Source organism: Mirounga angustirostris, unplaced genomic scaffold (genome assembly GCF_029215605.1).
Source record: "Mirounga angustirostris isolate CCGP_5_RB_7025 unplaced genomic scaffold, mMirAng1.0.hap1 SCAF_3, whole genome shotgun sequence".
NCBI classification, from domain to species: Eukaryota; Metazoa; Chordata; class Mammalia; order Carnivora; family Phocidae; genus Mirounga; species Mirounga angustirostris.
The window spans coordinates 26443597-26464559 of record NW_026991711.1 but is presented as its reverse complement, the minus strand read 5'-3'; positions in this window follow the sequence as shown (position 1 = coordinate 26464559).

The window sequence follows — 20963 nt, the reverse complement described above, 5'->3', positions numbered from 1 at the left end:
TATTTATATCTATTTTTATAAATGTGGACAAATTTGGGGTATTTTTTAGATTCAATACTTTAAAAGTTTATAATAATCAAGATTTTAATGTAAATTTTTGAAGAGACAAATGCTCTCTTCAACAAATGGTATTGGGAAAACTGGAAAGGTACATGCACAAGAATGAAACTGAACCACTTTCTTACAACCACACACAAAAATAAACTCAAAATGGACTAAGGACCTAAATATGAGACATGAAACCATAAAAATCCTAGAAGAGAGCATGGGCAGTAATTTCTTTGACATCAACCACAGAAACATCTTTCTAGATATGTCTCCCGAGACAAGGAAAACAAAAGCAAAAATAAACTACTGGGACAACAGCAAAATAAAAAGCTTCTCCCCTCCCCCCACTAGTGCTCTTTCTCTCTCTCCCTCTCTCTCTCTCTCTCTCACTAAAATAAATAAATAAATCTTTTACAAAATGGGGCACCTGGGTGGCTCAGTTGGTTAAGCTTCCAACTTGTGATTTAGGCTCAGGTCATGATCTCATGGGTTATGAGATTGAGCCCCGCATTAGACTCCATGCTCAGCGGGAAGTCTGCTTGAGATTCTCTCTCTCCTACTGCCCCTTGCCCCATTCTCTCTCTCTATCTCTTTCCCTTCCTTTCAAATAAATAAATAAATATTTAAAAAAAAGAAGAAGCTTCTGCACAGCAAAGGAAATAATGGGAAAAGCTAAAAGACAACCTACTGAATGGGACAAGATATTTGCAAATGACATATCTGATAAAGGGTTAGTATTCAAAATATATAAAGAACTTACACAACTCAACACCAAAAAAACCCTCCAAATAATCCAATAAAAAATGGGCAGAAAACATGAACAGACATTTCTACAAAGAAGACATACAGATGGCCAACAGACACATGAAAAGATGTTCAATATCACTCATCATCAGGGAAATGCAAATCAAAACCACAATGAGATATCATCTCACACCTGTCAGGATGGTTAAAATCCAAAACACAAGAAACAGCAAGTGTTGGCAAGGATATGGAGAAAAAGGAACCCTCCTGCACTGTTGGTGGGAATGAAAACTGGTGCAACCATTGTGGAAGATAGTATAGAGGTTCTTCAAAATGTTAAAAATAGAACTACCCTATAATCCAGTAATCTCACTATTGGGTATTTACCCAAACAATACAAAAATACTAATTTAAAGGGATACATGCATCCTTATATTTACCGCAGCCAAATTATGGAAGCAGCTCCAGTGTCCATCAATAGATGAATGGATAAAAGAAGGGATATATATGTGTACACACACACACAATGGAATACTATTCAGCTATAAAAAAAAAAGAATGAAATCTTGCAATTTGCAACAACATGGATGGATCTAGATAGTATAATGATAAGTGAAATAAGTCAGTCAGAGAAAGACAAATACCATATGATTTCACTCATATGTGGAATTAAAGAAACAAAACAAATGAGTAAAGGAAAGAGAGAGAGAAAGAGAGAGAAACCAAGAAACTGAAACTTAACCAGAGAGAACAAACAGATGATTACCAGGGTGGAGGTTGGGGGGTATGGGTGAAATAGGTGATGGTGATTAAAGAGCACACTTACGATGAGCACGAGTAATGTATAGAATTGTTGAATCACTAATGACTATATTGTACACCTGAAACTAATATAACACTATGTTAACTAAACTGGAATTAAAATTTAAAACTTAATAAAAAATAATGAGAGAAATGCTAAGATCTCAGTGGCATAACAAAACCAAAGCATAGTTGTCATTAAAGAAAATAGGTTTCGATTTGGTGACTCTGCAAACCATCTGTATGTAATAACAGTTCTTTCAGAGTGTTTCAGAATTATGGTTCCACCATCTCATGGCCTCTACAGGCACTGCATGGAGGCCAGACATACTGGTTTATCTGCCTCAACCTGGAAGTGACACACCATCCTTTAACCACATAAATTCAGGTGGTTTAAAACTAACAGCTAAGGATGCTGGGAAATGTAAAGGGGCACCGAAATATTTGGCGAGTACTTAGTGTGTCCACTATAACCTTGTGGTCTAGTCACTAAACATATCTTTGCTCCCATCCCTTGCAAAAGAAGAAAAAAAAAAAGTCTGCGGTCACTGTGTCCAAGTAATATGTTACAGAGCAATAATAACCAAACAGTTCATATGTCACTTTAATTGAAAGATAATACAGAAATAGGGAGCCTTAAAACACTGATGAAGCCAATTCTCTATTTAATATTAGTCTCTAAACAAAAGATGTTTACAGCTATAATTGTTTTCCTTTTTTTTTTCCTTTATCTCAAATGATCTCCTTTGTGTTTCCCTTAACCAAAAAACTGGATAACGTGGTTGAGACTTTATGGTCCTGAGAGCTTCAGCAGATGTTTCCAAAAGCCCAATGAGTACTGAGAGCTAAATGTTATTACTTAGTGAAGGTATAATCTGTGCTGATTTCATGGTGGTTACTGATTTGCAGTTTGCCAGTTCATTACCAATCAGTACTTATGACTTTTTTTTTTTAAAGATTTTATTTATTTATTTGACAGAGAGAGACACAGCGAGAGAGGGAACACAAGCAGGGGGAGTGGGAGAGGGAGAAGCAGGCTTCCCACTGAGCAGGGAGCCCGATGCGGGGCTCGATCCCAGGACACTGGGATCATGACCTGAGCCGAAGGCAGACGCTTAACGACTGAGCCACCCAGGCACCCCTATGACTTCTTGATATATCTCTTTTTGAACATAGTTCTACCACGTTTCTTAAGAAATCTTGTAAAACTGGGGTGACTGGGTGGCTCAGCTGGTTATCTGCCCTCAGATCAGGTCATGATCCTGGAGTCCCCCGACTGAGCCCCACATTGAGCTCCCTGCTCAGCAAGGAGTCTGCTTCTCCCTCAGCCTCTGCCTCTCCCCCACTCATGTTCTCTTGTTCACTCACTCTGTCTCTTAAATAAATAAAATCTTTAAAAAAAAAAAGCAATCTTGCAAAATTGTATATAAAATAAAATGCTGTAATATTATATATTTCATAAACCAAGTGATTCATCTGCTAAAATGATTAGTGCCCAGAGAAAAGAAATCAGGTGCACTTCACATGTCTCCATTCTCTCTACTAACATTTTTTTTATTAGAGTTCAGAACTTGAGAGGACAACTTTAAAAATATTATGTGAAATTTTGGTTAGAGATATTTTTGTGGTCTAGCTAAATCTGGTATAGGTCTGGGATTTGGTATGCTCCTTAAATCTGATGATTCATCTATATTTCAGTCCATTATCTCATTAAGTTACTCTTCTCTCACGCTATCAGTTAATTTTTTTGAACGACTATTAGATGTGTATAAAATCTTCTTATGCTTACCTACATGTTTCTTAACCTCTTTTGGCTGATACCTAAAGCTCTAACATTAAGTTCATTAGTTCTTTCCTTCACTTTGTCTAAGTTATTGTTTAATCTAACCACTGAGTATTTTGTTATCCAATATTTGTGCTAACTTATATAACTTTTAGTTGCTTCTTTTCCAATTTGCTTTCCTTTTCTCTATTCTTCATATTATTTTTCTCTCATTAATTTTATTGTATATTAATAAAAGACACTTTCAGATTATTGTATATTTCTAAATATTGTGGCTTCTATTTACCTCTTTAGACAATAGGCCCTCTCCTTTCCTTTTTTTTTTTCATAAAGATGATAATTGGTTGAGAATATTTTGCTTACAGGCAACTGTTACTTTTTAAATTTTATGCTTCATTCTATTATTTTTTAGTCATTTGATATATTGATTAAAGGACAGAATGAGTTTTATTTATTTATTTATTTTTTAAATTTATTTATTGAGAGAGATAGTGATAGAGAGAATGAGAGGGGGAGAGTCAGAGGGAGAGGCAGACTCCCCGCTGAGCAGGGAGCCCGATGCAGGACTCGATCCCGGGACTTCAGGATCATGACCTGAGCCGAAGGCAGTCGCTTAAACAACTGAGCCACCCAGGCGCCCCCAGAATGAGTTTTATAAGTAATCTATGCAACTTCTTGATTGTACCATTACTCTGAGAGAATAATTTTGGCTTATCAATTTATTTTATGCAATTATTATCTACAAGGTCCAGATCAATTTCTATGTCCTCTAAGAAGTTTGTACTCTAGTCTTGGCATGATCTCCTTTCTTGTTTGCTAGATTGTGCCAGCAACTACTGGGGCTATGAGCATCCTTACTCTTATTTAAAATAAAAGTCAGTTTTTAGGGGCACCTGTGTGGCTCAGTTGGTTAAGCGACTGCCTTCAGCTCAGGTCATGATCTCGTGGTCCTGGGATAGAGCCCTGCGGTGGGCTCCCTGCTCAGCAGGAAGGCTGCTTCTCCATTTCCCTCTGCCCTCCCCCTGCTTGTGTTCCCTCTTTCTCTCCCCCTGCCTCTCTCTCAAATAAATAAATAAAATCTTTTAAAAAATGCAATTTTTATTTTCTCAATAACTCAAAGGATTTCAAATTAACTACCATCTATCTATCCTTCTATGATGTGAAATGAGATATGTAACCATAAATAAATTTAATCCCGTGCTCTGATAGATGAGTGTGTGAAATCAGACGATACTGACAGAGGAATTATCAACCAAAATAACAAGGCTGGGGTAGCCATTGAGAATTACAAAGGAAATTGAAATTTGGAACGTCTTGAAAGCCACCAACAAATGTCCACTAGAGCCCTCTAGATGGCAGTAATCAAAAGAGTTTTCCCACTAAATTCTCTTCCTTTAGACTCTCTTGCTTATGAATATGCGCTGCTCACTTCAGATGCTCAATGGACCATTATCCAATTTACTGACCTCTGTTTTCTTCTAGCTAGTTTCTAATGTGTTTGAAGGCAGCAGTTTATTTTAAATATTGAAATATGCATCATATTTTTCTGTATACTGCTGGACATACTATATTCACTTTTCTACTCTATATAGAATTTAATTAAATGGAAATCTTAAATCTCATTTATAATTAGAATAGTCAAAGAGTAGTCGGATAGAATACTTTCCTTCTATTTTTCTGTATATATTTAGTTATATATCTATATATTTAGTTATCCATTGGGTAAAAAAGATAAATTATGAGAAATTCAGGCAATGGTTTAATGTAAAATATAACTAGTATCTACTTTGGTGGAAAATGACAATAATTAGATGATAAAATATCATGCAATGCATTCATGTGAGGACAATTTAATAACTACTATAGAATAGTAAAATGGGAAGTTATTTTTATAACATTAATATAATTATTTTCTATGCCCTCTTTACTTTTCTGGATTACTTGTTACTGTTATTAAATACTTAAATATTAGCATATTAAAATTTTTAGTATTTAAAATATTCACAAGAAATCATTAAATTTGCTTCAGATGTGAACTTTTGTTCTTAGGTATTGGATAAATGAATGCAAAATCATGTAAATATGTTCACAATATTGTGGGCATATGAAACCAATTATATTGACTCTTTTTTTTTAATACCAAACTGAATATTTGGATTTTTAAATTATTTTTTTATGTAATATCTTTTGATTGTTTTATCTTATATTGCAATATGTTTCTACTACTAAAAGTTTCATTATTGATTTTAAAAAGCTTACAAACAAAACTTTCCCATCCTTATATCCTCACAGAGAACATGTTTCGAATCAAACTTTTTAAATACTGTTTTTTTGCATCTTAATATGGTTATACATACCAGATGAAACATATTCTTTTGTTACACTGTCACATTTTAGATTTTAGTATTTGCATTTCTGATGGTAGGGTATGGTAGGGTAGTTTAAAATTACTATCAGGAAATACTTAACATCTTCAAGAGCATTTATTTCCTTTTACTTCCTCTTGTATTTTCCTTAAAACCTATTGAGTTTATTCTGTTTTATATCAAAACAATCATAATTTTTCTTCTGGAAAAACATTCTATTTTCTCAATTCATAACTATGATTTTATTAATGAGTATGGAGAGTTTATGAAGTACTTTTAAGCTGATATTCCAAGATCACAATGGCAATATTTGAGAAGCTGTCTTCCAGAAACTTTCATCTTTAGAAAGAATCTGCAACAAGATTTATACATTTTTAAAATCCTTTACTCATTTATATTTTTAACCCATCCTTTGCATCAAACCAGTTATGTATATTAGAATAAAAAAATAAAATTGAAAATACTTCTTTCTTTCATTGTTTAATTAACTGACTGTAAGACTTCCAGTTCATATTTCAGTAATATCCCACTTTGACTCATAACCTGTCTTTCTGGTCTCTCGCTTTTGTTTACTTGCTCAAGAATGCCACAGAAAATTGAATATTCCTGGCTTTTAGAGCATCAGTCTCAATGTGATATTATTAATGTCAGAATAGGTAATGCTATCATAATAATGCTAATAATAACAATGGTATTAAAATAACTACCATCATATTTCACTAGTCTCATGACCATTTTAGGCTCTTTATGTGTGTATCACCTATAGTGTCTGAAAAAATTATGCAGAGATTAATACATGAACTTTCCTACCTTCAGGGATTTGATATTTCAGGCCAACAAACAGGATGTTATCATACAACAGATAAAATAATATCTATTATTTTAATGTATTTACTTAAGCAATATAAATCATGCTTCTTCAGGTTAAACTGTACCTTTGTTATCTTTATTTTTTTTTTCTCTCAGGCAACTTGCATTGCTTTTTTACCAGTAAGAAAGTACATGGAACGAAAATGGTAGCACAAAGAGAGAGACCAGAAAAGCAGAGCAGTGGGGTCAGGAAAGAAGTAACATGGAAAATACCAGCAATGAAGAAAGACCCTGCCCATAGACAAGGGTGTAGAAAACTGTGGCTTGGGAGCATTATAAAAGTTGTAGAAATCTCTTCAATGCACACCGTAAAAAAGATTAAAGAAAAATGTATCTTTGACCTATGAACAAGATTCACTTTTCTTTCTTTCTTTTTTTTTTTTTGAAGCGGAACTAAGGAGAATGTAAGGGAGCAGATATCACTCTGGTGTGAGACCAACATAATAAAGCTTCCATCCACAGGCGTTAAAAGTTGTTACATGTCTTCATCTCCAGGTTTATGTTTTCTACCCTCTTTGGGGTTAGGCATTTGAATCCAACTGCTATTATTAGTCATTTTTTTAATTCTAAGGGTTTTATCTCCTTTACTTCCCTAAGTTGCTGCAAGGTTTTGGATGTTAAGATGAGATATTCTAATATTGGCAGAATTTTCTCTTGCTAAATGAATGGTATTGCATGAGAGGATACCAAAGGGTATGGTTTATTACTGGCTTCTGTTTAATTCCTTCTTCAATTATGTTAGTAGCAATAGAAATTAAAATATACCACAAGGCCTAAGCAGATATTAAAGACAAAATATAAATCAAATGACATATACAAATATGATAACCAAATACTTCCTGAAAAAACTTCTGGATCACTAATTAATTAAAACTTATTCTGTATGAGAACATCCCAATTTGCATTACAAAGAACAAAACCCTAAAATGTATTTAGAAGGGTCTGGAATATCCAGCTAATGCAGAAAAAAAAGCTGCCTGAAAAAGAAATCTAATCTTAGCGACCTTTTATCTCTTTTAGGATGGCTAAAAATAGAAATCGTGTAGGTGCCTAGGGGGCTTACCTATCATTTTGACATCTATTCTTTTTTTAGACTCTCACATTATTCTTAATTGAACCTAAATGTTGATTATTTGTGCAAGTTGCTCAATCTGGAATTTTCCTGAGACTGTAATTACTACTTGACTTTCAAAATCCATCATTGTTCTAAGAAGAACATTGTAATTTCACTATACTCTGGCAGAGTAACTTACTTAGAACTTCAGTTAAAAGAGGTAAAGTGGACTTTTGAAGTATTTACTATGATTGTACATGTAAAATGGTGTGAAAATTTTTGTGGTATTATATTTTGAGGATATTACTAATTTTGTATTTGAAATGAAAATAATCAATGTATTATTAATTGCAACTGTTGACAGTAAAATTTCAGAGTTAATACATAATTTATGACTATATTTTTCTGTTAAATCTTAGAAGCAAATTAATACAAGTCAGATAAGTTATAGTGTCTTTGCTCTTAGTAGTTTTCTTTTGTGGGCAACTTTTAGATTATTTGCTTTTTAACTGTTATCTAAAAATAGCATGGATTTCTCTGAATAGAGAGATGAAAGGTGAGAACAGAGTTTTTTTTACTCCATCGCAAAAAGTAGTTAGCTGAGCAGGTGAGAGACAAACAAATACTGTGTAGTGAGAATAGACTTACAGAACTCAGTGACTCCATCAAACATAACAACATTTGCATTAAAGGGATCCCAGAGGAGAAGGGAGAGAAAGGGGTGCAGAGAATGTATTTGAAGAAATAATAGCTGAAAACTTCCTGAATCTGGGGAGGAAAACAGAGATCCAGATTCAGGAAGCACAGAGATCCCCCAACAAATTCAACCCAAGGAGGTCCACACCAAGACACATAGTAATTAAAGTGGCAAAAAATAGTGATAAAATATTTTAAAGGTTGTGGCGCAAAGAAGACAGTTACATACAAAGGAAACCCCATAAGTCTATCAGCTGATGTTTTAGCAGAAACTCTGCAGGCCAAAAGAGAATGGCATGATATAGTCAAAGTGCTGAAAGGGAAAAATCTGCATCCAGGAGTACTCTATCCAGGAAGAATTAAATACAATTTTAACTGTAAATTATTTCAATACAAAAGTAATGCTACTCATGCTTATTTACCATTTTGTTTTCATCACCAGTAATAAAGTGACAGTAGAGAATACAGCATAGTTTAAACATAAATAGGAAGTGAATTTGAGACACATTAAAAAGAAAAGATTAACACAAAAGGATTGCCACAAGGAAGTTACCAAATGAATCAATAAAATATTTAAGCATTTTGATTATATAAATGTTCACAGTTTCAATTTTATTCATGTCATGTCATTCAATTTTATATGTCATCATAACACATATGTGTATATATATTATATGTATATATATATTATAGTATATTATCCATGTATATATAATGAGGTATAGTTAGATAGGTATAAAATATCTATCTATTCCACAGTTTGGAATTAAGGATATGTAAATTCTTTAAAAACCCTAAATAGGGGTGCCTGAGTAGTGCAGTAGGTTAAGTGTCTGGATCTTGGTTTCAGCTCAGGTCATGATCTCAGGGTCATGAGATTGAGACCTGCATTGGGCTCCAGGCTCAGTGCAGAGTCTGCTTGAGATTCTCTCTCCCTCTCCCTCTGCCCTCCTGCTCATGCACTCTCTCTCTCTCAAATAAATAGATCTTTTTAAAAAAAATGACTAAATTACAGGTCTTATTTAAAATGATGCATCTCAGCTTGATTATATGTGTTATTTTAATAGTTTTTAATATAAAACTTGAGAGAATATGAGTGAAAACCTCATTTCTAAAGCTCAGTTTTGTTGCATTTTCACAGATGCATAGAATCTCAGGTTAGTGTTTGCTATAGTTGCATCTCAGGCAATTCTTACAGCAGAAAGCCTCAGGCCACAGTAGCAGAAGGAAAGTTCAGAAAGGCTAGATTCTCCGGAATGCAGGCTTGCTCTACCTAATGATAAACACAGTCCAAGGAATCTTCTGGCACAGACAGGGAATACAGAATAAAATAAATAAAATAGGAAAATAAACCCAAATATAACTCAGTTCAATTATTTCAGAATATTCAAGGAGGAGGTCCTAACAAAATGTAAGGAGAAAATCGCCTTGAAAGATATTTATTGTTGGCAACAATATATATTCATTTTATATCTGACCTTAAGAAAGTCTGTTTTGTGTGAAATACTACAGAAAGTTAAGAAGACATTGAAAAAAGGCATTAAAACTAATATTAGGCCAGAAATATCCAGTTAAATATGACATATAGTCACATTTACTACTGCTTTTTTTTTCTTCAAACAAATAATAACAGAAAACAAGTCAACAAGGAGTAATATATATATATATATGTGTGTGTGTATATATATATATATATATATATATTATAATCCAAGACCAAATTATTTAAAGAGGAAACAATGAAAAATAAGTAATACCACTGAATTCTCAAAAATATAAAGTGGATGATAGAGTGGTAACAGACTTAATAGAGCAGAGCATATAGAGTCAAAGGCCTATCGCACCAATGAGGGGCACTAATAAGAGCAGAAACATTTGCCTGTTACAGGAGGAGATTTCTAGGAGATATTGAGCATGGATTATGATATATGTATTTATTAGAGATTAGGGATCAACCTCTGAAAAGAGTTAAGGAAGAAAGTATTATTTGGCGAAGGGAGAAACTGAACTATGATTCAGGCTGAATAAAGTCTTGGTCAATGCCACAAGGAATTCTTAAACACACATGGCATGTCAGAGCTATCATGTGGTGGGCCAAAATGGCTAGTTCTTTGCTGGAATCCCTCAATGGGTTATAATGGAAAAAGTGTGTCTTTATGTGAGATACCTCTTGTTTTAAGCCAATACACCTTTGGTCTCTCACATTTCTTCAAATCTTGCAAGCAGAGTAACTGACAGTCTTGATCTTTTCAAGCATTTCTGCATAGCAAATAACCTTGGAGGTTAGAGATAATTGACACCATGGCAGAGATAAGATTCATTTGTTGTCTGGTGTAATAAAGACAATGTCTTCCTTTTGGGATAAAGAATGGGCAAGTTTTCTTGCAACTGCTTATAAAATATTGGGGTTTCTGAAGTTTATCCTCAGTTATACAGCAACCACCTAGGCCTACCTCTGCATCATTCCCATAGGAATTCAATAGCAAGAGGAAACACTATGAACATGGAGCTCAAAATGCTTGTTGTGCCATGAGGGATAAATCTTTTGCTTCTCACATAGAAGTCTTTAGTTGTCTTCTAATATCCATGAAACTGGGATGTCCTAATGCTAGCTTGAAAGTGGGGTAAAATTTGGAACCCATCACAGTTCCTGACAGCTTTTGGTGATGAGGATGGGGCATTGACAGAGACATGTCTTCTGAAAAACAAAGTACAAAGCCTCTCCAGAGGCCAGGTTAGGGCACATAAGGTCAATTGAGATTTTATATCAAATGGCTAACTTCTATGGTGAATGGAGAGAGTAAGGGCTCCCACTGAAGAGCATGCATCTTATCTGTTAATGAATGCTTAGACACTGAGTGAAAATGAAGACAAATGAAACAAGTTGCCCAGTTACTTTGGATGAATACTCAGAAGTTAGAGTGCTGGATCAAATAGTAGTTCTGTTTTTAGTGTTTTCAGGAACCCCCATAGTAGCTGAGCCATCTTGTATTTTCATCAACAGTGTTGTGTGGTTTATCCAAAACAATTGAAATCAGAATCTCAAAGATAGAAGCACTCCCATGATCATTGCAGCACAATTCACAATAGTCAAGATGTGGAAACAACCCAAATGTCTACCGACAGATGAATTAATAAAGAAATGTGTCATATACATACAATGGAAACTAATCATTCTTTAAAAAAAGAAAATTCTGCATTATGTGATAGCAAGGATGAACCTTGAGGACATCACACTAGGTGAAATAAGCCACTCATAGAAAAATACTGCTATCTTTACTGGAAATGATTCAACTTATATGAGATATCTAAAGTAGTCAAATACATAGAATCAAAGAATGCAATGGTGATTGCTAAGGGCTAAAGAGAGGGGGAAATGGGGAATTAGCAGTCACCAAGAAAAAGTTTCAGTTAAGCAAGATGAGTAAGTTCTAGAGACTTGCTGCTCAGCATTGTACCTATAGTCAATAATAATGTCTTATACACTTAAAATTCGTTAATAAGATAGATTTTATGTTAAGTGTTCTCACTATAAGAAAAGAGAAGGAAGGGGAAAAAAAAGTAAAGCAGGGGTGCCTGGGTGGCTCAGTCGTTAAGCGTCTGCCTTCGGCTCAGGTCAAGATCCCGGGGTCCTGGGATTGAGCTCCGCATCGGGCTCCCTGCTCAGCAGGAAGCCTGCTTCTCCCTCTCCCACTCCCCCTGCTTGTGTTCCTTCTCTCGCTATCTCTCTCTGTCAAATAAATAAATAAATCTTTTTAAAAAAAAGTAAAGCAAACAAGCTGCCTGAATATTGCTTTGATTTTTGTTTATTCCCCCTTGGGGGTTGCGAAGAAAAAGGAATGTTATCATGGGGCAGCAAGGGGATGTGTCAGTGAGGCAGCAAACCCACCTAAAAAGCATTATGTCTGTAGCTGCTGAGTGAGGGAGTGCCCAAACCTGATATATAACTTTAGGTGCATCAAATTAAAATTCTGTTTGGGGGAACTGTGAGCAGCTGTCATATTGTTTGAAAATAAAAGTAAATGTGTTTTGCTTATTCTGTTGCAGAAATGCTGTCCCTCTCTATGCCCTGTGATCCCTCCCTAGACCTCTACCTCAATCTCAGTTGCTTTAAGGAAAAACATAGGGGTGGGGATAAGGTCTTCCTGTCCTAATGAGGACTGAAGACCATGGCACTTGTCTTGAGTAAGTTGGTGATCTTGGGTGGTACAGAGGTCAGGGAGATATCAAAACTTTTATGGCTGTATTAGACATAGGCATGAAAGTCACCATTCAGCCTGTTTCTGTGGGCAGAGGAGGCATCCAGATCCAACTGATGTGTTTTGTGCAGGATTCACAACAGGGGAAGGAGAAGCTAAGAGTTTGTAGGTGGAGCCCTGTGGGTATATTGAATGCACTGATTTTGTTGCTTCTATATCTGAATACACAGTATGATTTGGTGTGCTATGTGCATGTCCATCCTTATCCCATAAGTACCAGAGGTAAACATCACAGAGGAGGAAGAGCTTCGAGTAGAGAAGTCCTAGTGGGACAAATTTCTCTGCCACTTTCTACCAGTGTGTAGTCACATTTCAGTATGAATGCCTGTGTCCATGGTTCAAAGTTTTCACTACTTGAATGGTCTGTTCTTTGACAAGTCAGAATCCTAATTCCAACTATCCTGAGTATGCCATTATCACAAGTCCTTCAGCAGGGGTGGATGAAAATTCCTGACAAAATCAAAGGACCTATTTCTGCTTGCGAAGTAAAGTTTCTTGGAACTACATGGGCAGATTTACAATTCTCAATTCTTAACAGTAATCAAGTAAAAACTACCATTTCTTTAGCCCTTATTCACACACACACACACACACACACACACACACACACAAGGAAGCAAACATTATTCAATCCAGTACATGTCTTTGTAACTACTTTTTTTCTTTCTTTTGCTAATTGAAGCTCTTGAGAAAGAGATGCAGCATATTTCTAGAGGTACTCTTCGGGATTTTGGACTCCTGGTCTTCCTGACTTGGATGTCAGTTTAATCCCTTTTCAGAAGCACCTATTAGTTATTCCCAGGTTCTTCAAAACTGAGCAGGTGATCCATTGAGGCATTAAGAATTTTAGGCTTGATATTCACATTTTAGGATTGGCAAACTCAGACTCTATAACTAATAAGGTAGGAGAGGCCTAAAAACCTTAGCTTGTGAAATGAAAATGGTAGATTTAAGAACAGAATAAGATGGGCCCTACTTTAAATGAAAAATTGGCACCTAAGCCTTTTAGGGGAAACTCTATCTCTCACAGCTCCAGATACAAAGCTGCTGGCTTAATATCGTTCTCAAGCCATAGAAATTCCTGGAAATGCCTGGGTCTGGTTCACTGTTGCTCTAGATAAACATAAATATGATAGTATTCATTGGGTTGCTGCAACTATTCAAGTCACTGAGAGTTCTGCATAACCCAAAATGTAAGTGGTCACTTTAGTTGGTAGACAGACTCAAGGCTGTTAAAGCTCTAACCAATACTTTCTTGATGAACCTTGTTACACTTTTATAGACTTCTAAGCTGCTGCCAAGAATGGAGTTATTTGTTCTGACATTTGGATTACTATAAGGACTATCAAATTAAAGATATCCCTCTTAGGGTCACAAACTCAAGAGGACTCAGTCATAGTAATTGATCAAATTGTCTAGGTCACTGTGGCAGATGCCCAACCTGATGGTACTGAAATCAAATCTGCTGATCCAGCCTGCACCAACTAGATTGCCCCTGTTGCTGCCGGATCCATTATCATGAAACAACCATTATCAAAGACTAAGTAGAAAGTAAAGCACTCTTGTTTATGATGTGGAGGCTGCCACTGCATGTGAAACTTGTTCATCTGCTAAAAGCTGACCTGTTTAACTTAAACAGTGGGAGAGATTACATTATACAAGGAATGGTGCCCCTCTGCCATTGATGGATTGACTGTACAGACTTGAGCTATCTGTTGTGCCTTACTATTGTTGACATTTTTCAGGTTACCCTCATCTGGCTCTGACCGCACCCTGTTGCCCTTGAAATTATTCCATGCCATGTTTATGTTTCTTGGAATATTTGCTGTAATAAGAGTGTTTCCATTATCATAAAAGCCACTCAACAATGAGATGATAGTCAAGATATTTTGTGGACCTCTACCCTCTCTACTATCCATAGGAATCTGCTATGGTTGAGTGTTGGAATAGCCACCTAAAAAATAAATATATAAATTTTCTCGTCTTACCTTCCTTACCATTTAATCTATACAACTTAGGAAGGCAGTTAGATGATTGAATGCAACCATTCTCAGAAAAGGGTCATCTTTTTGAAGCTGCCTCTTGTGTGAGATTGGGACACAAAAATTCAAAAAAAAAAAATCAAGATCCATTCTGACTAATTTTTATCATGGCATATCTTTCCCCTAACAGCAGCCTTAGATCAGTCTAGTTGTTACACTTATTGGGTGGAAACCTGACTCAAAAGGACCCTAGGGAATTCAAACCTAATTGAAAATACTAACAAACTAAAACAACAAAAAATCAATTAACATCCCCCCCAAAAACTCATAATAAATCAAACATATTGACAAGATTTATATACTGAAAAATACAAAATGTCAATGACAAAAAGCAAAGAAGACTTAAAGAGAGAAATATGCTGAGTGTAGTAATTATAAAACACAGTATTGGTAAGATGTCAATGTTCCCCAATTGGATCTATGGATTCATTGCAATCCCAAGCAAAATCCCAGAAAGCTTTTTGGAGATACTGACAATCTTTTGGTTGTTGTTGTTAATTTTTTCATTGTTATGTTAATCACCATACATTACATTATTAGTTTTTGATGTAGTGTTCCATGATTCATTGTTTGTGCATAACACCCAGTACTCCATGCAGAACATGCCCTCTTTAATACCCATCACCAGGCTAACCCATCCTCCCCCCCCCCCCCAGAACCCTCAGTTTGTTTTTCAGAGTCCATTATCTCTCATGGTTCATCTTCCCCTCCGATCCCCCCCTTCATTCTTCCCCACCTACTATCTTTTTTTTTTTTTTAACATATATTGCATTATTTGTTTCAGAGGTACAGATCTGTGATTCAACAGTCTTGCACAATTCACAGCACTCACCATAGCATATACCCTCCCCGGTGTCTATCACCTAGCCACCCCATCCCTCCCACCCCACCCCCCACTCCAGCAACCCTCAGTTTGTTTCCTGAGATTAAGAATTCCTCATATCAGTGAGGTCATATGATATATGTCTTTCTCTGATTGACTTATTTCACTCAGCATAACACCCTCCAGTTCCAACCACGTCATTGCATATGGCAAGATCTCATTCCTTCTGATGGCTGCATAATATTCCATTGTATATATATACCACCTCTTCTTTATCCATTCATCTGTCGATGGACATCTTGGCTCTTTCCACAGTTTGGCTATTGTGGACATTGCTGCTATAAACATCAGGGTGCACATACCCCTTCAGATCCCTACATTTGTATCTTTGGGGTAAATACCCAGTAGTGCAATTGCTGGATCATATGGTAGCTCTATTTTCAACTTTTTGAGGAACCTCCGTACTGTTTTCCAGAGTGGCTGCACCAGCCTGCATTCCCACCAACAGTGTAGGAGGGTTCCCCTTTCTCCACATCCCCGCCAACATCTGTTATTTCCTGACTTGTTAATTTTGGCCATTCTGACTGGTGTGAGGTGGTATCTCATTGAGGTTTTGATTTGGATTTCTCTGATGCCAAGCGATGTTGAGCACATTTTCATGTGTCTGTTGGCCATTTGGATGTATTCTTTGGAAAATTGCCTGTTCATGTCTTCTGCCCATTTCTTGATTGGATCATTTGTTCTTTGGGTGTTGAGTTTGATAAGTTCTTTTTTTTTTTTAAAGATTTTATTTATTTATTTGAGAGAAAGAGTGAGAGAGAGAGAGAGCACAAGAGGGGGGAACGGGAGAGGGAGAAGCAGACTCCCCGCTGAGCAGGTAGCCCGATGTGGGACTCGATCCTGGGACTCCAGGATCATGACCTGAGCCGAAGGCAGTCACTTAACCAACTGAGCCACCCAGGCGCCCGAGTTTGATAAGTTCTTTATAGATTTTGGATACTAGCCTTTTATCTGATATGTCATTTGCAAATATCTTCTCCCATTCTGTCTTTTGGTTTTGTTGACTGTTTCTTTTGCTGTACAAAAGCTTTTTATCTTGATGAAGTCCTAATAGTTCACTTTTGCCCTTGCTTCCCTTGCCTTTGGCGATGTTTCTGGGAAGAAGTTGCTGCGGCTAGGTTGAATGGACTTCACAGACATATTCAGAACATTCCATCCCAAAGCAATGGAATACACATTCTCCTCTAGTGCCCATGGAACATTCTCCAGAATCGATCACATCCTAGGTCATAAATCAGGTCTCAACCGGTACCAAAAGATTGGGATCATTCCCTGCCTATTTTCAGACCACAATGCTTTGAAACTAGAACTCAATCACAAGAGGAAAGTTGGAAAGAACTCAAATACATGGAGGCTAAAGAGCATCCTACTAAAGAATGAATGGGTCAACCAGGAAATTAAAGAAGAATTAAAAAAATTCATGGAAACAAATGAAAATGAAAACACAACTGTTCAAAATCTTTGGGATGCACCAAAGGCAGTCCTAATAGGCAAGTATATAGCAATACAAGCCTTTCTCAAGAAACAAGAAAAGTCTCAAGTACACAACCTAACCCTACACCTAAAGGAGCTGGAGAAAGAACAGTAAATAAAGCCTAAACCCAGCAGGAGAAGAGAAATAATAAAGATCAGAGCAGAAATCAATGAAATAGAAACTAAAAGAACAGTAGAACAGATCAACGAAACTAGGAGCTGGTTCTTTGAAAGAAATAACAAGATTGATAAACTCCAGGCCAGACTTAGCAAAAAGAAAAGAGAAAGGACCCAAATCAACAAAATCATGAATGAAAGAGGAGAGATCACAACCAACACGAAAGAAATACAAACAATTATAAGAACATATTATGAGCAACTCTATGCCAGCAAATTAGATAACCTGGAAGAAATGGATGCATTCCTAGAGATGTATCAACTACCAAAACTGAACCAGGAAGAAACAGAAAACCTGAACAGACCTACAACCACTAAGAAAATTGAAGCAGACATAAAAAATCTCCCAACAAACAAAAGCCCAGGGCCAGATGGCTTCCCAGGGGAATTCTACCAAACATTTCAAGAAGAATTAATACCTATTCTTCTGAAACTGTTCCAAAAAATAGAAATGGAAGGAAAACTTCCAAACTCATTTTATGAGGCCAGCATTACCTTGCTCCCAAAAGCAGACAAAGACCCCATCAAAAAGGAGAATTACAGATATTGACAATATGATCCTAAAATTTATATGACAAGGGAAAGAAACTAGAAACTATTTTAAAATAGAAGAACAAAATGGGTGAACTCCCACTACCCAATTTTAAGACTCACTATAAAGTACAGTAATCAAGACAATGGGTATTGGCAAAAAACACAGAAACAGTGATCAATGGAACAATTACAGAACTTCAAAATAAATGTACACAAATATAAACAACTGATTCTTGACTAATGTACAAAGGCAAATTAATGGGAAAATAGCAGTATTTTAATCATTTTCATTCTGCTGGAAAATTTGATGTCCATATGGAAAAATAAACTTCAGGGCACATAGATGGCTCAGTTGGTTAAGCATCTTACTTTGGCTTGGGTCATGATCCCGGGGTCCTGGGATCAAGCCCTGCGTCGGGCTCCCTGCTCAGTGGGGAGTCTGCTTCTCCTTCTGCCTCTGCCCCTTCTCCCTTACTCATGTTCTCTCTCTCAGATAAATAAATAAAATCTTTTAAAAAATATTTAAAGAAAGAAAAATAAGCTTCATATTGTATGTTACATGTTATACAAAAATTAATTCAACTGTATCTTAGAACTAAATGTAAATACTATAGATATAAGATATGCAGAAGGAAGGAAAGGATAAGCAAAATTTTATTTAACTTTGGGTTTGGCAAAGAGTTTTTAGATTTAAAAATTTTTTTAAATGGACAAATACAGACATTTTACTCAAAAAATATATATGGATAGTGTATAAGTATATAAAAATGTGCAGCATCATTAGTCATTAGGGAAATGCAAATCAGAAACAAAATCAGATACCATTACACACATACTAATGTGAGTAAAACAGTAATGAAAGCTGGGGGTTCTGGTTTGTAATTACAGATATTAGTATGAACATATAGAAAATATCATGTATATATTTCAGCATGAAAGAGCTCTCAATGTCCCAAACTGAAAATATTTAAGCAAACAATAAATAATGGTAGCAATGGTAGTGTGGAATATAGCCAAAGAATAAAATATATAATAAATAAAAAGAAGTTCATATTACTGTAAATAAATATTTGAATAAATAAATAGGGAAGAAAAGCCAAATTTTACTTACAGAAATATTTCAATTATTAAAGGTAGAAGGAATAAAGGAAATGTAAATAATCATTAGAACAGCACAGAAATAATTTCCACAGGCAAGATAAACATGAATTCTAAAATTAGTTTTATAAATGATAGATTTTCAAAGTTTCAATGTATCTCCTCCAAAATATTCTTTGAATAGCACAGACGGAACTAGTTACTCTGTGTTGAAGAATGTGGCAGATGCCAACCTTAAACATGGTATAAAGATCAATACTAGTGGTGATGAGATATATCAATATCATGTGTTTCCTGATATAATGTGCTAAGAAGGGCTCATTAACTATGACGCATTTACCTCCAAACAAATCCATGGCCTCTATCATAGTAAACATAAGACAAATCCAAGTTGAGGAACATTTTCCAAGGGACCTGATGAATACTCCTCAAAAGTATCAAGGTCATGAAAAATAAGAACAGTATTAAAGAACTACCACTCACTGGAGGATAAAAATCTTTATTAGTAAACGCAATATATGTTCTAATATAGAATCCAGACAGAAAGAATATTGGTTTAAGCACTGGTGAAATCAGTATAATATCGGCAATTTCTTAGTTTTGATAGTTCTACCATAGTTATGAAATACTAATATCAGAAAACACAAAAGGAATCAACTCAAATCATACATATCTATTTCTTCCTATCTATCTATGTATCTATGTAACTATCTATCTATCTATCTATCTATCTATCTATCTATCTATCTAACATCACTATCAGAGATTGACTTAGAATCTAATTAAAAAACACAACCATTTTTTTTCCCCAAATGGCTACTCAAATAGAAAATATACAACTTGCCATGTTACTATGTACATTTACATTTCTGGAAATTGTATTGAATGGGATTTGGTTTTCCATTTCTAGATCTTTGTTTAACTTGCATAATTTGTTTTCAGTTAAATGACAGTGAAAATATGTCTATCCTAGTTCTTTTTTTTTTTTTAGATTTTATTTATTTATTTGACAGAGAGAGACACAGCGAGAGAGGGAACACAAGCAGGGGGAGTGGGAGAGGGCTTCCCGCTGAGCAGGGAGCCTGATGTGGGGCTCGATCCCAGGACCCTGGGATCACAACCTGAGCCAAAGGCAGACACTTAACCGACTGAGCCACCCAGGCGCCCCATCACACAATTTTTGTTTACAAAGTCTGCAGAGATGTCCCTTATTTGTGTCAGAGCTTTTCTCTTAATGACTATGTGCAATTCTCCTTGAGCAGATTCTTTATAATTACATATTCCTTTCTACAGAGATAGTAACTACACATATTTTTAAAAGTGCTGGATACCTTCTCACTAGTTAAATTGGGATTTGATATATTTGCTTTTCTCTGGAGCTCTTCCTAACTTGACCCATCCTTCTTTTTAGTGTCTTCCCTAATGTCTGTGTCTGTCCATTCCCATAAATTATGGATTATATGTAGTATTTTTTTCCTAAGTACAAATAATATATTGTTAAGTGGGTAAAAGAAGGTCTACTGTAGAGTCCCATAAAAATTGCTGTGCAATATATACCATTTAATACACTCTTGGAATCAGTGGCTCAGAATACTTACTTGACTCTTGAGTATTTTAAACATTATATAGGACTGTCTGAGTAAAGAATTGAGCATGCACTAACTGCTTAACATATTAACATGGATAGAGCAGCTAAGTGTATCATCTTCCACTGAAAGAAATCTGCATTTCTCCTCTGACCCAAGTATAATGTCACAGAGACAAAATATTTGATTTGGTATTTCCTATATATTATATTTCATTTATCAATTGTAGCTACTCTGTGTATTATAGGAGAGTCTAAATGGCCTGAAGAAATACATAGCATGATTGTGTCTGCCTTCCTCATTTGGCTGCTTCAAGAATAAACTTATCCACATTGTATGCTTAAATGAATGTCTGGCATATATTAGGTATTCAACGGCTGTTATTTTTGTTTACCATCACCATATCATCATTTTTATTAACAGACTTAAAGTAAGGATTTTCCTGATATAAATCCCTGACTTTATTTCATCAAGATGGTTATTTGTAATGGAATTACCATTACTATTTTCCTGACAATTTATTTTTCTTTTTGTCTTCTTCATTTTCAA